Source organism: Lissotriton vulgaris, chromosome 9 (assembly GCF_964263255.1).
Source record: "Lissotriton vulgaris chromosome 9, aLisVul1.2, whole genome shotgun sequence".
Taxonomy (NCBI): Eukaryota; Metazoa; Chordata; class Amphibia; order Caudata; family Salamandridae; genus Lissotriton; species Lissotriton vulgaris.
The window spans coordinates 3,566,330-3,581,118 of record NC_141697.1 but is presented as its reverse complement, the minus strand read 5'-3'; the positions used below and the strand labels follow the sequence as shown (position 1 = coordinate 3,581,118).

Here is a 14,789-nt window from a genome sequence, read left to right as displayed (position 1 = left end):
CTGACAGAAACTCTGTTAAAAACACACAACGGCTGATACCTATGTTTCAAACACACAATAACAACGTACAACAGGTTTAGAGCTTTGTTACAGACACGCAACAGGGGGAAACCTCCGTTACCAACAAACAACTGACTGAGATCCCTGTTATAAACACACAACTGACAGAGGCTCTGTTACAATCACACAAGTGGCTGAGACCTCTTACAAGCACACAATGGGTAGAGACCGCTGACAAAAAAACACACACCGAGCAGAGGACCTGTCAGTTGTCATAAACACACACCGGACAGGGAACTGTCCGTTGTCACAACACACACCGGGCAGAGAACTGTCCGTTGTCACAACACACACCAGACAGAGCAGCCGTCTGCTGTCACAGACACACACACATATGGCTGAGATACCCGCCACCCCCTCTCAACACAATCCCCAAAAGGAGGAAAACCGGAAACAGTTCTTAAAGTTTTTGGATGTGGGATGGAGTAACCATCCCGGCCGTATTTATTAAAACAAAAAATTAAAACATTAAACGTTTCATGTTATGTACAATTTCATTATCACATTGCGATGTTTGGCTAACCTTAACATATTCTCTAATACAGAGGTTCTCCTAGCCGAACTAGCATCCTACAAAAAACATTCTCTAGAAACACTGAAATTGTACATCCTAACGTTTAAGGGCCAACGGCAAGGTCATAACCGGTGTCAAGATCCCTAACCAGACTTACCCCTCCCACTTGGGAGGGGCGACAGCACAGAGGCTTACCTCAAGTGCAACTACTAACAATTTCCCTTGACTTGACGGGGGCACTTAAGACTCGACGCCATTTAAAGGTCGTTCGAAGACTTGTGTGTGGTATCTAGAAGGTATCGTGGACCTCCCCCCACCCCACACAACTTACCGCATCTGCCGTCGCAGATGACACTGGCCCCGGGAAATTCCCCAGGAGGGGGCTGTAACCCCTCCTACAAAGGAAGGGGCCTTGACCGCCTTTCCTTTACTTCCGGCGACCCGCCCTTAGACGGGACCGCCTCCCCATTGAGGGGCCAATGGCCACCTCTCCCGAGCGCTCCCATCCGTGTTGGGTGACGCCCACTCATAGGGATCTACCAATTAGTGCTCACCGATCATGACCTTACCGCCTACCAAAAAATAAATACGACAATTCTTACTCAAACCTATGAAAACATTGGTCGCTACGACCGAAAGAACATGCATAAAATGCAACACTACATCAAATCATTTTAATCATAACAACCTACACGATATTCACCATACTTTATTATGATCAACAACAAACTGCTACTTTCACAGCCTGTAAACGAAATGGAAAGAACAAACTTATAAATTCACTTTATTGCACAACAACTTGCTGTCCTCAGGGGCTGGTGGGTGGGTCAAAATTGGCTCTTCGTTCCGTCCCGAGCTCACGTGTAGCGAGGAGGTGCAGCTTCGGAGCACAAGAACAAGAGGACGTCTTCTGGTCTTGCGTCTCTTTTTATCCGTCTTCAGGGCGGGCGAAAACCCGCCCCTGCCTGCCCCTAGGGCGGGGCTGGCTACGTCGGTGTCTAGGCCAGCCCACTCTAGGGCGGGAAAAAGCGCGCCCCGGCTACGCCGCTTCGGGCATACCAGCCGAGACGCGCTTCCCGCCCCAAAATGGCTTCCCGGGGGGATCGAGGCACTCCGCCATACGTTCGGGGGGACCGAGTGGTCGCCCCTTTCCATATGGCTGAGATACCCGCCACCCCCTCTCAACACAATCCCCAAAAGGAGGAAAACCGGAAACAGTTCTTAAAGTTTTTGGATGTGGGATGGAGTAACCATCCCGGCCGTATTTATTAAAACAAAAAATTAAAACATTAAACGTTTCATGTTATGTACAATTTCATTATCACATTGCGATGTTTGGCTAACCTTAACATATTCTCTAATACAGAGGTTCTCCTAGCCGAACTAGCATCCTACAAAAAACATTCTCTAGAAACACTGAAATTGTACATCCTAACGTTTAAGGGCCAACGGCAAGGTCATAACCGGTGTCAAGATCCCTAACCAGACTTACCCCTCCCACTTGGGAGGGGCGACAGCACAGAGGCTTACCTCAAGTGCAACTACTAACAATTTCCCTTGACTTGACGGGGGCACTTAAGACTCGACGCCATTTAAAGGTCGTTCGAAGACTTGTGTGTGGTATCTAGAAGGTATCGTGGACCTCCCCCCACCCCACACAACTTACCGCATCTGCCGTCGCAGATGACACTGGCCCCGGGAAATTCCCCAGGAGGGGGCTGTAACCCCTCCTACAAAGGAAGGGGCCTTGACCGCCTTTCCTTTACTTCCGGCGACCCGCCCTTAGACGGGACCGCCTCCCCATTGAGGGGCCAATGGCCACCTCTCCCGAGCGCTCCCATCCGTGTTGGGTGACGCCCACTCATAGGGATCTACCAATTAGTGCTCACCGATCATGACCTTACCGCCACAGGTCCGGATAGTTGACCGGCTATCCGGACCCCCCACAAAACTCCTACCTAAAGGTCATGTTTTAACGATTTTAACCAAGCTAGGAAGTCTCCTATGAGTAACTCATTCCCAACCCTCGACAAATGCACACCATCCCCCAAATACATACTGTCATCATTAATACAACTATGCGAGATCGAATGCAATGTCTTGGAACGGAACAACCTACTCACTTTGTTATTCAATTTTCTAACGGAATGATTCAAAGCAGGGATCGAGATAGCCCCCCGCCACACTTTTCGTGGGATCATATGAGACCACGCAATTATGCACCCCGGAACTCTCCTTGCTAACCAACTTACCGTGGAAAGCATAGCCTCCAGGAGAAGTCGTCTACCGGTGGTGACCAAATCATTGCCCCCCAAATGCACTATGACTATGGACGGCGGTGACCTCATCCGCTCTAACAAACCCTCAAAGAATGCTTGAAACTGGTCAATACAGAGACCGCCTCTTCCGTAGAAGGACACTCTGTACCCGTATTCCCCAGGTACGTGAATCATGTCACCTGCTTTGAATACGTCTGAGGCCCGTCTCACGTATGAGTGGCCTACGACCCACACCTCCTTTCTCTCAGCCGGTGATGTGTGACCGCTGGCCTGGTGTTGGGTCGACTGCACAGTCCGCCCTGCCGCGTAGGCTTGCGCAACTGAAAACAAACAAAAGACAAGAAGCGTGAGTACATGATTACAGCTTCACAACATGTGCAATCGCACATACCTTTTATAACAATTGGAGGACCAGCGCCCCACACGTTTCACTTGTTCTACATTAAGACCCCTGGCTGTAGCTTCAGTGGCAGCCCCTATTCGAAAGGAATGGGTCCCAAATTCGCCCGGGTCCAAGCCCGCTGCGGCAATGGCCATTGCAAGCACCCGCTGAAACTGAAACCTCGTCAGCGGGGTGGCGTCTGCATGCCTCAACAATGTCCCCCCCCATGATGCCACCCTTCGTGCTAGGTAATCTTCTAAGCACTGTACCGGACACATGGATGACCCGGGGATCCTGCGAATGATCGTACAGTCCCCCCTCCCATCTTGGTCGGTCTTGGACCTGAGAAAGGAGACAACCATCGCATCGCCCCTGATCTGAACATGTTCCCTGCACAAGCCCCCCGCCACATCTTGTTTGTTCCTTGCAACCAGCTCACTAACTCTCATAGCCCCGTGAAATGCCAGCGTAAATGCAGTCCGGAACAAACAGGTCTCGAAAGGAGACGAGCATGTGTTAGGGAGTGTGGCCAGTAACTGGGACAACCTATCTAGACCTATCGGTCGTCTTACGTCTACTCTGCGACCCTCTAGGCGTTGCCACCCACGCAGCGCCTTTTGTACTGAAAAAGACGCTGTCGGGTCCTGGATGCCATGGGCCCTGGCAACAAAGGAAATGGCGGCACGATGCCTTTGGGCCGTAGCCACCGATTTCCCAGCCCTACGTAAGGACATCAGAAAAAGTACTACCCACTCTTCCTGACCCCAAAGTCCCCCTCTCTCTGCCCCCAAAAAGGCTAAATAGGCCTGAAACGCCCCTTCATATGCCTTCCTTGTCCTGGGTGCTAGACTCTCTCCCACGAGGTGACGAAGTTCGGGGCACCGAGAGACCAGAGAGCTTCGGGGAAGGGTGCCGGCTCTGGGTCCGCTGAAGGAAGGAAACCCGAGAAAGCCTGCATGTGAAAACGAGACAGTGCATCAGCAGCCTGATTCATCACCCCTGGGACATGTTTTGCTCTGAATATCACGTTCAGTTGCATACACAGTAAGACAATTTCTTTGAGCAGCCTCAAAATCAATTTACAACGGGCTGCCTGACTATTGATGCATTCTACCACGGTCATATTGTCGGACCAGAACACGACAGAATGATCTCTGAACCCTTCTGGCCAGGTTCTCAGGGCTACCAGAATGGGAAATAGTTCAAGGAAAGCAATATTACTCGTCAGCCCTTTCTCGTGCCACCATAGGGGCCACCTTTGTGCCGACCATTTTGTGCCGAAGATGGCACCAAAGCCTATGCTTCCTGCTGAATTTGTCCATAGCCCAAGCTCTTCGGAGGACACGGCTGGCTTGTTCCAGACGACTCGGCCATTGAAGTCCGCCAAAAATGCTAACCAAATCCGCATGTCCTGGCGGACCTCGGCCGATAACCTCGTGCGATGATGACCCTCTTTTAGGCCAACCATCGCTTGGGCAATTGAGCGGGAAAAGGGGCGAGCCATTGGGATCACCCTCAAGGCAAAGTTCAACTTTCCAACTAATTGTTGCAACTGATGCAGTGTAACCTTAGATACATTTAAACATACTTGGAGGGCTGCCCTGAATTTCAACACTTTGCTAGCTGGTAAACGGAAACACCCCTCCCTTGAGTCCAACTCGATCCCCAAAAACTCGAGGCAAGTCGTGGGACCCATAGTTTTACCCGGTGCCAATGGCACGCCAAAATGACCCATCAACACACAGAATTCAGCTAAGGCCTGAGCACATTCGGGATTTCCGGCGGGGCCAAGGAACAAAAAGTCGTCAAGGTAGTGCATTACATTTCGGAAACCTGTTTTCTTAGTGAACACCCATTGCAGGAAAGTACTGAATTGCTCAAAATAAGCACATGATATAGAGCATCCCATTGGCATACACCTATCCATGTAAAATGACCCCTGGAACCCGAATCCCAGAAGACGCTGATCGTCTGGGTGTACCGGGAGCAACCGGAACGCTGACTCGATATCTGATTTCGCCATCAACGTCCCGGGCCCCAGGCGATTCAAGATGGCTACTGCCTCATCAAACGATGCGTATCGCACCGAACAAACTTCTGGATCAATTTCGTCGTTCACAGAAAGACCATGTGGAGCTGACAGATTATGGATCAAACGAAACTCACCTGGGTCCTTCTTGGGGACCACCCCTAACGGAGAACAAACAAAATCCGGTACCGGGGGTACACTAAACGGGCCGGCGACCCGTCCCCGGCTAACTTCTTTCTGAATTTTCTCTTGCACTACAGATGTATGTTGTAAAACGGAAAGTTGATTTTTGCACATCCCTACACCCTGAAAGTCCCCCACTGGGATGCGGAAACCATGTGTAAAACCGTTCCGCAGCACCCCAGCAGAAGTACGATCCGGGTATTCGCTGAGCCAGGGAATCATTGCCAAGGTATCAATCGGGGTTGGTAAAGGCGCCCCTCGGACTAGCTTAGACCTGTTTGGCGCCTCCCTTACCCCCATTCTCACCCGTTCTGGCTCTGCACGATGACTCAGGATGGGACGACCCACACGTACTACATTCGTGTTTGAATTTACACGATCCCGGAGGCCTGGTACATTTCCCTTTGTTGAAATTAAAACAGAAACCCTTTCTCCCTGTATTGCCTGCGGGCCTCGACTGATCGTCGGTGCTCGTACTTGGTCGAAAGGGCGTCCCCACATTTTGGCGGGAGTAATCAACAACAGTGCTCCCAACCAATGGCATTCTTAACATTCCCGATTCTTTCATTTTATCCCATGTTACAGAATCATAACAATCCCAAGTCAAACTCTTGTTATGTTCCTTTTCTTTCCTGAACAGATTGTCATAACAAAACCAATGGTTACCTTGATACGCTGTCGAGTAACCCATTATTCGTGATTGATAAATGGGAAACTCAGGAAGCAACTCGGGCCTACGTTCCCCCAAAATTGATGTAAAAATACCCCACGCATTGCCCCAGTTGCCAATATTCTCATTTACCTTAAAGGCGGCCATTTTTGCGCGCCAAACACTCGGATGCATTAGGTCCTTCTGACTTTTAACATGCTCCACCTCATAATGATCAACAAGCAAGGAGAAAATATTCACGTACTCCCCCGCCCAGATCTTTTCCTTTATAGCTAAAGGCACATGTTGTCCCAATCTCTCTCTACGAGAGGGTGCTGACTCGTCCCTTGCAATCGGCAATGGCCGCTTACCTGAACCGGACGCAGCATCTGCCGCTTGCGGCTTGTCTATTCCCGCCAACGGCGCAGTCACTTTAGCTGCATCTCTCTTCTCACGAAGCCCTTTTATCAGCGCCTGTGCCTCGGCAGCCGTGGCGCCATCACTACTATCCCCCAACCATGCTGCTAGCTGTGCTGCCAGCTCGGGGGGCATGTCTTCCTTGGAAGTCGGGGTGACGACAACGGGGATTGGATTCCCCTCCATCGGTACTGGGGTCGGCGCCTCGAGCGGGGCAGAGGGAACCGGGACGTCTCCACCGGCTGGAACCCTTCTCGGCCTCTTAGGTCTCCCTCCAGCCGGCGCAGGGCCCGAACCCTCCTCCCCGTCTCGCTCCGCCAACCGTTTCTTTATGTCGGACACCTCTTTGCAAAGGGCCCGCACCATCTGGTCGGTCGTCATTCTCTTTGCGCCTTTCTTGGGCATCTCTCCGAGGAAGTATCTAGAAGACAAAGAAAAAAGATCAAAACGCTCAAAATTGGCTCTTCGTTCCGTCCCGAGCTCACGTGTAGCGAGGAGGTGCAGCTTCGGAGCACAAGAACAAGAGGACGTCTTCTGGTCTTGCGTCTCTTTTTATCCGTCTTCAGGGCGGGCGAAAACCCGCCCCTGCCTGCCCCTAGGGCGGGGCTGGCTACGTCGGTGTCTAGGCCAGCCCACTCTAGGGCGGGAAAAAGCGCGCCCCGGCTACGCCGCTTCGGGCATACCAGCCGAGACGCGCTTCCCGCCCCAAAATGGCTTCCCGGGGGGATCGAGGCACTCCGCCATACGTTCGGGGGGACCGAGTGGTCGCCCCTTTCCAGAAGTTTTCTTCTGTCACAAACACACACCAGCGGAGCACCTATCCTCTGTTACACACTAAGGGGCCTATTTATGACTCCTTACATCACTTTTGCGCCATCGTGTGTCACTTTTTGTGACGCACCAGTGGAGTAAACAATGCGCCAAGTTGCATTATATTTACAACTTGACGCATCTAGGTAGATTCGTCACTTTGTAAACCCCAGCGCCTCATTATGGAGGGGGTGGGCGCACACGGCCTCACACTCCGGCACTCAGCTGGCCCTGATGCATCATAATAAAGGCAGGGCCTGATGAATCTTTTGTCCAATGTCAGGCTTCAGTTTTTCACCCTTGTTGGAGCGGCCAGTGCTGTGTATCTCTGAGTCAACAACGGTGACAAACTAAAGCCGGACACCGAAGAAAGTGTTATCAAGCCCTGCATTTACTATGATGCATCGAGGCAAACTGAGTGCTGGAGTGAGAGGCAGTGTGTGCCCACCCCCCTCCTGCGCCACATTATACCTTCGCCAGGCATAATGTATGCAGGGGGGGCTTTCTGGACACAAGTAGGCCTCGTAGAAGTGACGCCGTGAAATCTATGAGATTACACTGCCTCACTTCTAGGACGCAAATGCATCAATATCGTATGCCTGCCTCTTGGCAGGCGTAAGACTGATGCAGGCACACTTGAAATGGGCTCGCCCCTTGTGAAAGGACACATTGCTGGAGTTGCGTCACTTTTGTGACACACTCCAGCAATGCATCATTTTTGCGCCAACAGATACGTCAGAAATACTGACGTATCTGTAACTCTTTGTGACATGATGCGTCATACTGTAAATATGACGCATCCAGTATGTCGCAAGGAGGGCGCAATGTAAAGTGGCGCATCGCTGCTTTCACGCAGCGATGTGTCACTTTTCATAAATGAGGCCCTAATATTTCTTGCGCGCCCACCTCTGGCCTGACCTCAATGACCCCAGAAGCCGCGCCTGCCCTATCTTTATATGTCCTTTGCAGCCATCACCAGAGAGATGTAGCATTATTATCCCTCTCATCAGCTGTCAGAGTCATTGAAATGAATAGTTCATTCATAGTATTTGTAAATTCTCCGTTTTTAGGATTCCAGCTGCCCTGGAAGTCCCAATGAGGGATCCCTTGAAGTTTCAAGCCCAGCCACAGGTCCGGGAGGGTAAAGACACACTCTCAAATGTTCCCCTCTGACACTCAGTGTGCACAGATGATAAGAATGGGTCGTGCTCTGACGATGACGAGGGCCCCAGGGACCTGGTTTCGGTGTGCCATGTGGCACAGTGCCCGGGACAGGGAGTCGCAGGCCCAGGATGGCCTCCTCTGCTTGCCCTGAATAAGATACTCTGACCGGCTCACAGGTCAGAGATCCAGCAGCCCCAGGGGTGGAAGCCCCCTGCCCGAGCTCCGTTCCATGGCCCACCATCTCATCAGGAGCCCAGCGAGACCTTCTCTGCTTGCCCGGAATAAGAAGCTCTGACTGGGCCCAGATCACAGTTCCAGCAGGTGGGGTTGAGAGCCCTTGGCCCTGGGCTCCCTTCTCAAGCTTCCTGTGTCACCCAGCAGTCACCAGCAGCTCCTCCCTGGTTGTCTGGCTTCAGCAGCTCTGACCGGGCCATGGGTCAGCGCTCCGGCTGGTCCAGGGATGCAGCCCCCAGCCCTGGGCTCCCACCTCCAGCCCAGGACGGGGTCGAGCAGCACCAGGAGGTGTCCCCTGTTTGCCTTGTTGTACGGTTCCGACTACTTCATTAAGACTGTGTTTGGGCAACACGACTGTCAAAACGATACAGGACTAAATCCACGCAAACCTTCAGGATATGTTCCCCTAAGTCCTGGCGAGCTCACAGTGTACCATCGGAACCTCTAACCTTACAAGGTACCGGATGATATGTGCGACCTCAGGACACGACAACTCCGACTCCCAAAGGAAATCGTGGAAGTAGATTTGACCCTTTTATTAGTAACTCAAGCACGCCCAAAGGGAGACACGAGAAATACTCACAATTGGCATTTGAAACATTAATTGAAGCAGTAAGATTCTTGTGTAAAATACATGTGCTGCAATAATCAATGGAAGGAAACAAAACAGAGTCATCAGCATTACCAGCCTTGAAAAGAACATGAACCGTTCAACCATTGAGCCGTTCCATGGTTATGTGAATACTTTTCATTGTATCTATACCCCGACCCAGTGCTACCTATCCTAATATTCCAGGGTGTGCAGATCTGCCAGCATTCCTTAGACCGGCCTAACTCACCCCTTACCTGCGGTGTTGGTGATCTGGAGCCCTTCTTGGTGCAGAGCGGGCTGCGGTACTTCTCAGGATGGTGACGGGATTCAGCTGGGCTGGAGTTCTGGCATCTCAACAGCCCCATCGAAATGCTCCTCCCCCTAAACAAAAGGCTGGGGTGGCTTTTATGATAAACTTTACCCATACTCTCTATGCCAGAGTTCTAGTCTGACTGTCATTGTTTATCCTTCCCTTACAGAGCTGTCGCCAAACCGACAACAACAAGCATTGTGCACAGTGAATGAGCTCTTGTACAGAATGTTCAAGGCCTGATAATATGCGCACAAAGATGTGTAGGTGCATCGAAGCAAATCTATTTCACCAAATATTATCCCATACAGCTGTGCAAGCAAATGCGAGTTAAGAGTAATCATTTAAGAAAGATGTCAACTTTGAAGGTGAACATGTACAATGGTGGTATTCTGTGCCCACGGCCTTGGAAGTTGGTAACCTCACCAAAGACTGGGTTCAGAAGCTCTGTCCGAGCTCCACTGGGGGGGAATCCTCTGGACCTGGACGGCTTCTTCAGCTCACAGTGTCACAAAGTGCTTGGGATGGGGGTCCCGCTGGCCCCAAGAGGTCTCCCCTGCTTGTCTGGATTTAGAAGCTTTGACCAGGGCTGCGGTGGGAGCCCTTGTAACAGAGGCCCCTCTCTGGTCAGCCATATTGCTAAGTTTCCGGGATGAGGTCCTACAGGCCCGAAGAGGTCTTCCCTGATTTTCCGAGCTTAGAAGCTCTGACCAGGCCCTGGGTCAGAACTCCAACTGGCCCTGGGAGGAAGCCTCCAGCCATCAGCACCCTTCTCGGACACGCTGTGTCACAAAGTGCAGGGAGGAGTTCGCGCAGGTCCAGAAAGGGGGGCAAAACCTTTTTCATAGAACATTGCATGGCCAAATGGCTGTCCTTCAAGTCTGAGCATGTGGGCACTCTGACTCTCGCACATCTGGTTGCATGTTATGTGTTCCTGTTGGGTGCTCTGTTGGTCCTGGAAGTCCCATAAAGGGATCACTTCAGTGTACGAGCCCAACCAGGGCACTAGGAGGTCGGATGCATTTTCTTGGATGGCCCCCTATTGTCACTCAGTTTGGATGGATTACAAGAAAGGGGAGTAGAATTCCTCCAGATTATTAGGGATAGCGCATAGCGTACAGTGTCCTCCAGTCCTTCACCCCAGGTGCCATGAGGGCTGGGACCCTCCCATCTGTGAGCCCCAGGGGCTTGAGCCTGTCGCTGCCTACCAGCCCTCTCTGATGGGCCTTTCCTCAAAGTCTGGAGAGCAGCCAGCAATGCAAAGCTGACATCTTGGGCAGGGCGGCCTGCACCGGGGCAGTTGAGCTATCACTGTATTCTGATCAATTGGGCACTCATGGTCCATTTAGGGATGGACTGCTTGGCAAACCTCAATTGAAGAGCTCCCACCCTGCCTGCACTGTCCTACTCAATGGCTTGCATTTTGGGGAGGCCTCTCAGCAGAGCGCAGGCCAAGAAGCCGGACTTGTGAAGTGCTTTCACCAGAGTGAGTGGGGTCGGTGATGCTAGTCCCAGATGCTGCCTGGTGGTTAGGGCCCTGTGCGCCCAACTGTTGCCCTTCTCCACCCAGTAAATTTCTGTAAGAGCTCGGAACAACCACTAAGTGGGGTGGCTCCGAATGCCAAGGGCTGGACACAGCACCCCTGTGCCTTGCTCAGGCTGCCCCTTGCCGGCCACTCCCTTCTCTTATCATGGAGCAGGCTTTGCCCGCCAGTGCCTCTAGGCCTACTTGTGCCCCCTGGCCTTCAAGCAAGCAGGAGCTCCCAAAGTAGGTGCCTGATGGGTGCGATTGGTTAGGGACCGGCACGCAGCTCCCAACAACCCGTCCAGCAGGTGCAGCTAAACGGTTGATCCTGCCAGTAGATATGCATGTCTCAAAGATTAAAGCCATTCACGTGTAAGAACACACGGCCAGTACAGTCAAAGTGTGAATAGCTCGTTAAATCAGTTATTGTTCCTTCGATTCCTTCATCTGTTACTTGGATTACTGTGGTCATTCTAGAGTTAATACATGCCAACACATTCTGACTTCCTGGAATGCGTGCATTTATGAGACTAAGACAGATTCAGACTCGTCTGGCTGCTAAGGTGGCTCTAGGTAACCTTGGGCCGATCGCACGTCTCCGTGGCAGTGACAGTACATACAGATGTCTGCCCTATCAACTCTCAATGGTCCAGTCTGTGAATTCTATGTGACCGTAAGTAACAGAGAATCAGGGTTTGACTCCTGAGAGAGAGCCGGAGAAATGGCTGCCGGGCACCCAATTTACCCGCCCTTGGGGAGGTAGTGACAAAACAAAATACAGGACTCTTTGAGCCCCTGTAATTAGAATGACAACACCTTAAGGGGCATATTACAAGGGCCTGCGATTACATTATCGCCGCTTTATCGTCCGTTTTAGGGCGAAAATGTTATCGCCTTCTTAACAAGGGCACGCTAGCGTGTGTTTCCTTGCCTTAGCGCCCGGTTTATTATCGCTTCGCATCAGTAATGAGATGCAAGGTAGGCGTGCCTCGTAAACTACATCAAAAATTATCGCTAACGGGGCTTCGCTGTATTAACAACGAGGCTCCGTCCGGGTTAGCGCTGATATTTATATCGCTAACAGGGCTTAACGCTGGAATTTAATGTCTGTTAAATTCCAGACTAAGGCATACTTATCATTGGAGGTGGATTGTGTGGCTGAGACCACAGTCCCTATCAAGAAGGATATCGCCGTTTTCCATGGAACATCGCTGGAAAACCAGCGATGTTCCATAGAAAACATCGCTATTGCTAGAATAAATATCGCCATTGCGCTATGCGTTGGTAATACAGTGCTAGCATGGCGATAATTATTTGCGATAGCCGGCGTTAAACATTTTAATGCTAAGAGAGGCCAGCGATAAATATCGCTGGCCGTTGATAATATGCCCCTGAATCTTTTAAAGCGGATCATTGGAGAGCAAGTCTGGTGCCAGCACCCCCGGTAATTCTAGATCCAATAGGGTATATTAAGGTTGCTGCAGTTAAAAAGCTCGTCATTGGAACTTGGAATGGTCCTGGCAACGGTGGCGTAAAACATGCCTCCTGTTGCGCACTATTTACAAAGTGATGCATCTAAGCAGATGCATCACTTTGTAAACCCCAGCGATACCTTATGCCTGCGTCAGATATAATGTATGCGGGGTGGGCGTTCCCAAGTAAGCAAGCCTGGTAGAAATGACGCAGTGAAATCTACGAGATTTCACTGCGCCACTTCTAAGGTGCAATTGTGTCAATATCTTACGCCTGCATCACAGCAGGCGTAAGACTGACACAGGCCCTTTCACATGGGGCTTACCCATGTGAAAGGACACATTGCTGGAGTTGCGTCACTTTTGTGACACACTCCAGCAATGCGTCACTTTTGTGCCTACAGATACGTCAGAAATACTGACGTAAATTTGACGCATCCATCATGTCGCAAAGAGTGCGCACTGCGACGTGACGCATCGTTGCTTTCATGCAGCGAAGCATCACTCCTCATAAATGAGGCCCACAATGTTCTAACCAGGCTAGTTACCTGAATACTCAGCTGGGAATAATGGAAAAGGGCACTGGTACTATTTTGTTGGGTTTCGGAACTGGTGCTATGAATAAGAGGGACGGCCGGGAGCATTTGATTATGCCGCTAGTGTTGAAATTCTTGGACCCCGCAAAAAGAGCCAAAGTGAAAGCCTTTGCCAAGAATGTTTTCATTGATAAAGAATGAAAGTCGGAGGTTCTAAGACGGTCAGTTACCATCGTAGTTCTGACTACAATGATGCCAACTAGCAACCCAGTTGCGTTATTATCATGACCCGCTGACCAGCTTCTGTGAACCCAATCTTTCAGTTCAGGGAGGCGTATCATTGAAAGCTGAACGTTGAAGGAGTTGACGGAAGGGCGCCACCGGGAGTGGAGTCTGGGGCTTAAAAACCTCACTCGGCCCGGACACAAGGACTGAAAAATAACAGCTATTTTTCGATTCTGTTGGTGGCGTTTCATGGTTGTTATAAGTTGATTAAGCAGTTGTTCTGGGTATTTTTGATCACTAATGATACTCCTCCAGTCTCATGACCCTCAACAGTCAGCTTTCAACTTCGTAGAGGTGCAAGTGGTATACTGCCACACAAGATAAAGCAATAACAGGTCTTCAATATCTGTGTTGCATGTGTTCTACAGTGAACGGATCAGCGTGTGTCTACCCTTCGCCAATAGATGCGATAAAACACTGACCTCGTTTTTAATAGGGTTTGGGGATCGCAATGATTTCCCATGAATGAGGAATTCCCAGTAAGAGTGGGTCATAATCTTGCGTTGGTGAAGTCCTTGCTCTTTGTAAGCACTGAGTGTTGTTGTCTTTGCCCTTTCATGTCTTATCCCGTCCGCCAGACCCAGGCGCACCAAGGAGAAATATCTTTGTTTCTCCTCAGTCCTTCTTCTGTGTTGGATATTCTGGAGCACACAGAACAAGGAAAATGCCTTTAAGGATTGTCTTTGTGTAGGAAGGTACTTTGTTCTGCACTAAAACAATCTTGTTTGTAACTCAGGCAGCACGGCGCAAGGTGCCTGTGTTGGGGCGCAAGGTGCCTGTGTTGGGGCGCAAGGGCAGGAGGGAGCAGAAGTGTGCCATACCTTCTACTCTCCCCATTTCATGCAACTGAGTGCAGCAAATTTGCCTCCTGCCCTGCGTTGCGTGAAACCTTAATAAATCTGCCCGTGGGCATATGTGCTTTGCTGAGGAGCCAATGGGGTGAAGGTACCATCTGTGGCTTATATCAGAATGTGGCAGAGGTGTGGTGCAGCTGCCAGGGTGGCTGACTCCGGCACACAAGGGCTCACGGTTGGATCCCCAAGCCGGCGGTAGGTTAGCCCAGCACCTTGTGACTCTGGGCAATAGCTCACTTAATCTTCCAGATGGCCCCCAGCGCTGGAACACCTCTCCAGGGGTAGCTGTCCGCTTTACAAATGCTGGTATTTCATTTCATTTCATTCATTCATTTCATTTCAGTTTGTTGCTAAGTCAGAATCCCTGCTAAGCCGTAACAATACAGCAGTGCCGTGGAGTCTCAGCCTGGGATAGTCGGCATCTAGGCCAGTGCCTAGAGCCGCTCGCTTGGGGACTAGAGCATGAATAGGATTGCCCCATCACCCTTAGTGCA

At 50.9% G+C, this 14,789-nt stretch overlaps 1 pseudogene; it reads left to right on the top strand.

Annotated features, from left to right (window-relative positions):
• The first annotated feature begins 11,464 nt into the window (after positions 1 to 11,464).
• On the top strand, positions 11,465 to 14,002 carry LOC147689517 (18S ribosomal RNA; annotated as a pseudogene).
• Positions 14,003 to 14,789: the final 787 nt, after the last annotated feature.